The sequence below is a fragment of the Pinus tabuliformis genome, chromosome 7, assembly GCF_031772625.1.
Source record: "Pinus tabuliformis cultivar Carrire ecotype Pingquan chromosome 7, CPIR1, whole genome shotgun sequence".
In the NCBI taxonomy this organism is placed as follows: domain Eukaryota; kingdom Viridiplantae; phylum Streptophyta; class Pinopsida; order Pinales; family Pinaceae; genus Pinus; species Pinus tabuliformis.
Genome location: NC_142293.1, coordinates 1,645,472,051 through 1,645,478,287, shown reverse-complemented (window position 1 = coordinate 1,645,478,287; position 6,237 = coordinate 1,645,472,051). Strand labels below are relative to the sequence as shown.

The window sequence follows — 6,237 nt, the reverse complement described above, 5'->3', positions numbered from 1 at the left end:
TATAAATAAATATATACAATATATACAAAAAATAATAGAAAAAGAAAATACAATTAATCAAAATATCATTTTGTAATTTTCCCCTCACGAATTAAGTCATCTATGCCTCGTAAATTTTCACAAACACATAAGTGAATGATCATATTTTTATGTCGATAGGCATTCCTCTACAGGTCCGAATTAGTAGATTCATCCAATAAAAAACTCTTATTTTCGTCCTCCTCCCTTCAATAAAAATTTGACACATGGATGTTAGCCCGTGAGCATGACGACTGAAGAATTTGTTGGTTTGTTATTCTTATGCTTCAAAACGACATATTTCAGATGAATGTTTGGCCTGCATCTTCTGCAGCCTGAGCTCCGGTGACCGACAACGATTCTCTCTGGTGTGTAAGAGATGGTTTCTTGTCGAGGGGTCAAGTTGGTAGTGGTTATCCTTGGATGCCCGGTAGGATATCTCAGCGGCGATCCCAGGCCTCTTCAGTAGGTTCAATCATGTGACCAATCTCTCTCTCAGGTGTGATTGCAGAATGGTAAGTATAAAAGATGAGGGCTTGATTAAATTGGGATTCATTGATAGAAATTGAGGATTTTTTTAAGTTGTGTACTGGTTTGAAAAAATTGTGTAGAATTAAAGGAGTTGTTTGTTACGTGGATGAGGGGTTTAGCTAAGGGGAGTGCCATGGTTATCAGCCCGGGGCGTGCAAATTTGAAGAGTATTTTCTTGAATTAACTTTTCAATGGGTAGTATTTTGGACCATTGATTGTTGGATTGAAGAAGATGTACCCTCAAGTTGTTTTGATGTTCAAAGGATTGGGATAAACTCCCTGAGGTGATCACTGATCATGTGAGTGGATTGGTTGAGGTGCATATGGAGAGGGGATGAATGCTATTCTCAAGTATTGTGTAAGGTTAGAGGACTTGTCTATGAAGTTGTTGAAGGGTTTAGCGAAGGGGATTGTCGAGTTCATCGGCCCAGGGTGTTTGAAGTTGAAGAGTATTTTCCTAAAGGAACTTTTCAACATGCAATATTTTGTAGCCCTGAATGTTGGATTGAAAAATCTGTGTACCCTCAAGTTGTTTCAATATTCAGGGGATTGGGATAAACTCCTTGAGGTGATCCCTGATCATGTGAGTGGATTGGTTGAGGTGCATCTAGATAGGTTGCAGGTAAGTGATTAGGGCCTAATGGTTGTTTCAAGGTGCATAGGATTGGAGGTCTTACATCCGGTAAAGACTTAAGAGTGCATGAATGCCAATAGATGCAAAAATATGAGGAAGTTCCATATAAATGGTTGGAAAACGAATCAAATAGGTGATGAAGGGATTATTTACATGGGGAGAAAGTGTTAGAATTTACAGGAGTCAGTGTTGACTTCTTTGAAGTTGATTGCAACGAGCTTGACTCCGTTGGCTTCCATTTTCTAGGTCTTGGAGAAGTTGGCTCTCTGTGGCAGTGACACGATCAGGGATATAAAGATATCTTGTATCGTTGTGAAATTTATTTATTTGAAGAAGCCATGCATTAAGGGTTGTTTAGGGTCAGATGATGAGATCTAGTCCTTGGTCAGTATGTGTCCTAGGTTAGTTAAGGTGAAGGTGAATAAATGTAGAGGCGTTGCTTGGGAGGGCACAAATCGGTTGGGGGCCAATAAAGGATCTTTAGTTGTTAAATTGGATACTATACCATTGTCAAATCCAGTTGTTGGTCCACCTTAAGGAGCTGGTGTCGTTAAAGCTAGTGCCCCTCCCACCAAAAAATCATCCATAGCCAAGGCAAAGTTATCTCTCTTTGCTCGAAGAAACCTTGTGGCCTGGAATTGCTTTACTGCTCATGGATATTTTGGCATAGTGTTTCTTATGCACAGTGCAAATATATGAATTGGAATTTAGATCAGGTAATACTAATTATGGAGTTGGAAGACATTGCTTGTAATGGGGTATTTGCATTAAGCTTTTCTTGCGTGCTCAACAGTTAATCAATCTGGCTATAGAACATGTTCTTCCAAATAACAGAAACCACTTATGTGCGGTGGAAATCCAATGTTTTTTTTATCTTCTTGGATGCATCGTGGAGTTAGTTCCTTTATCCATTGAACAATATCTTAAGGACTGAGTTGACTTGTTTGCAATGGAAATGCACATAGCCAGGCTTTCAGATGAAATCTTTGTCGGCTGTACAGGTAGGTAGTTTCTTGACAAAGTAGATCTCTAGGTTGTTAGCTTGAGATTCTATCAAATACTTTATTAAGTCCTGTGTTGTAATTTCAGTGCAATGCAACAAAATCTATGAAAGGATGGAATTAATTTGTTCAATGTTGGAAAAATAATCAATATGCATTTGTCATACATAATATCTAAAAGAGCTCTCATTTGTGATAGAAACAATATATTTGCAATGGGTATGTGTTCAACGACCAAATAGACTTTCAGATGAATCTTTCTTAGTTACATTAGTAAACATGTATTAAGTCTAGTAAGAAAGGATATCTCCATATTTTTTCAAATGTTTAATTAATTCATTTATTGTAATTTCTTCAATAGAACCAATATAATATGCACAAGGTTGGAATTTCTCTCTGGGTTATTAGCGGAATGATTAATGTTCTTTTGTCATGCAAGATGTTTTAAAAAAATCTCCTTTTTTAATTGAATATCACCAATAAATGATGTCAAACAACACTCATTACAGACTAACTGAATTATAGTTCAAATGCATTTAAAGGCTTCATTTAGAAATAGAACAAACTATTTTATTTATGTTATTGTAGTTAATTGTGTTTTGATTTATCGTGTTTTAAAATAATTGAACTACATGCCAATTGTTTCTTAGAGATCAAACACAATGTTCTTATATATTAATTTAGGCCCTCGGAGACAAAGAAAGCTCCCACTACTATTCATGTATACAAATATTGACATATATATTTTGGATATTTAAAACATAAAAGATTCAAAATAGACAACGGATGTCCGTTTATATAGTATGTACCTTTCTTTACATAGGAACACTAAATAACTTAAAAGGAATTATACAAAATTCAGAATAAATCACATGCAGGACTAACAAACAACACATTCTAGACATTTGGACAATTTGAGCCATCGAGTTGACTGTACTGGGATGCTGGTGATTGATAGCTATGGCTAGAGTTCAAAAGTTCTTTTCCTTTGTATTGGAATTTTGATAATATATTTATTTTATCTTAATGGATTCCTGTAACTAATTTCAAGATTATTCTCAATAATTTTCATGACATTTGTCTACTTAATACCATTGTATGGTGTTTAACTTGATTTCCATGTTGTTTAAAGATAAAATACTTATTTTGACCATTGAAGAGGTTCATTTGTAGATTTTAATGGTCATTGAGTTGAGTTGAAGAGGTTCATTTCTAGATTTTAATGGTCACTAAATTATGTTGTTGTGTATAAATGTTTGAGAGAATGGGTTTATTGTAGTTTGTTAGCCACAAATTTGTCTCTCAAAAAATAAACCCACCTCTAAAATCTGAATAGAGTATAGGAAATGCCTGATTTTAATATAATGAGTTCTGAGAGAAATGGGTCCCCAAGTGAAAAAAAGAGCAACTTTTTAATTCTATGTACCAGATTTGTAATGGCATCATGTCTCCAAGTCTTGTTTGAATCCGTTATGGGAAAAATAATTCCACCACCAAATTATGAACATGTTAATCTAGAACTATGTAAAATCTTAAGTAGCAACAAAAACTACTAACAAATTCCTATCTCCACAACTTTTAGGATCTATTTGAGAAGGACAACCTTGCTTCCAAGTACAACATCATATTAGTTTCTCTTTTGAACTCAAGAATCCTCATTTAACATTTTTGTGGTAGATATGTGAAATGGAAGTATCTAAGAAAAATCATGAAAGATATTGCATTCTTCTAATATTTTGCATATCTCTAAATCATCCTAAGATCCTTCTTCAAAAGCGTCAACATACGATTTAAGACAACATATATCATACCATTGAAACAACAATCAATATAATTTGAGATATTTTCTCATACCTCAGTCATATCTGGGAATAAAATGCTTCCACTTTGGTATTTCTTAAGTACTCTGAACTATTTGGATCCTGTTTTAGGTGCTCTAACATCCCTTTCCTCATATGAAAAGATAAACTCACAAGGAAAATCAATGAAGTAGTTTGGTAGAGATTGAAGCTTGGCTCAGCCATGATCTTAATAGTGTGTGGTCTAGCTACGTCAAATTCAATTGTGCTGCAAACATAGGCTTTTTCATCATCAATGGTAACTTTCTCAAGACAAGGACCAAGTACTAGTGTATTAATAACATTTCTAAGTTTCTCGAAGAAGGGTTAAATATATTTTCCTCTTGTGTTCACAAAAAAATAACCCAACCTGTAATGTTATCAAGAGGGAATTGAAAACCTTTTAGGTTCTTCTGTGACCAACAATCTTCAGAGAATTCCTTCTCCTTGGCCTGTTATGCATAAATTTTATTATAAATATTTTCCTGTGTCAAATGCATCATATAGGTGAGTATAGCTTCCCTTATGTCAACTTTGGAATCACAATTGTAGGTGAAATAATTCTTTTTAATGTCTTCAATAAGATGGCAGGGGATTCCTTCGTTGGAAACAATATCAATCAAAGGGAATGAGTTCTCTATTTCCATTTCAATAGGTTCATCTCCAATAATCACCACAGTCCTGTGTTCATTCTCAACACCGATGTCATAGAAATCATAAACATCATAAACAAGAATTCCATTGAAGCACACACACCAAGATCCTCTTCTGTGGCGTGAGGATGTATGAAGGTTTATTTGATAAATTTGATATCCCGACTCAAATAAAATTGCCTCATGATTTTAATGGTGAAGATTTGGATTGGTTGGTGCCCCTTCTTATCTTTTGTATGTGTGGGAAAAGCTAGAGCGATCACAGGTTTTGTGCTTGTTTCATTTGCACCCTTTCATAATTTTTGTAAAATCATTTAATCTTTCTCTACATATGTCATGCAATTCTACTGAGAGTTAAGGCTCCAAGGCTTTTGTAGTAAATTTGATTTTGGTTATAATTGGCATCTTATCCAGCCCTAAGTTTTAGATGATGATTGCATGACCTTCCCCTTTCAATATGTGCAAATATTTCAGCTATGATATGACATATTTGGCCCAGTTTTCAAGTGATTTATGTTTGTTATGAACTTGGCATGTCACTAAGAAAGTGCCTTAAACAAAATGTGGCAATTTAGAGGAAAACCGACTTAGTTGAACATGCATGATGATATTGGTTGGCTAATTTCATGCAATTTTTTAGAATGTTTTTGCTTTGAGTAACTACAAAACTCATAAAACTTAATGTGCAATAAAATGTGAAAAAAAATTCTCCAAATGCTTGCTTTTGTGTTTTTCATTGTGAATGCCTAATGCCACATTGCAAGAAAGGAGGAAACAAAAGTGGAAAGCTTTGGATTTTTTTAAGGGTGGTTCATGGACACTGGTTGACCTCTACATCCATGGGAAAATCCAGGTAGATCAACCCGAATGGATCTACCTGACGGCCAAACTAGCAAGGCCTAACCCCAGGGGCATCGAGGAGATTTGACCCCGTGACCTCCTGATAAGTGAGGTACTTAGCAACATGAACTCGACCAACTCAACTATCCCTTGGCACTATGGAAATATATAACTTGTTTCTATATTTAAAAATTTAATATATCAAAAATATTTGCATGATTATGAAACCAAACTACAACTTTTTCCAATTTAACAATCCTATCGACGTACCTTTCCACCTTTTTGGGGCAATTGCTAGTTATAAAATATATGAAACCAACAAGGAAAACAAATATGCATGGAACAAAGGAATTACATACAAAAGAAATATATATGATATGTAATATAAATGAGATGTACAACTTATATATTTATATTTATAAATATGTAGACCAATTATTTTTCAATTAAACATATTTATATAAATATTTTTTATAAATATTTATGTAGAAACTTTATGTTCTAAAATTATTTGGAGTATGTCCTAAAATGGTTTTTGTTTAGCTAAGAGCTCGTCTTTATTGGACGCAAGTAAACATGTTAATGACCCAAGACCCATAGGCATCTGGCAGGAGTGAAAGCCTGCCCCCTTACGGTTTACCAACGAGTTATTTCAGGTGGCATGGTTTTCCTTAAATAAGGGTGATGAGTTGGTCTGCATTTATAGATAGCAACCACTGATC

The 6,237-nt window shown here is 34.6% G+C and overlaps 1 pseudogene; it reads left to right on the top strand.

Moving 5' to 3' along the window:
• The first annotated feature begins 655 nt into the window (after positions 1–655).
• On the top strand, positions 656–1,720 carry LOC149254697 (putative F-box/LRR-repeat protein 8 pseudogene; annotated as a pseudogene).
• The last annotated feature ends 4,517 nt before the right edge of the window (positions 1,721–6,237 follow it).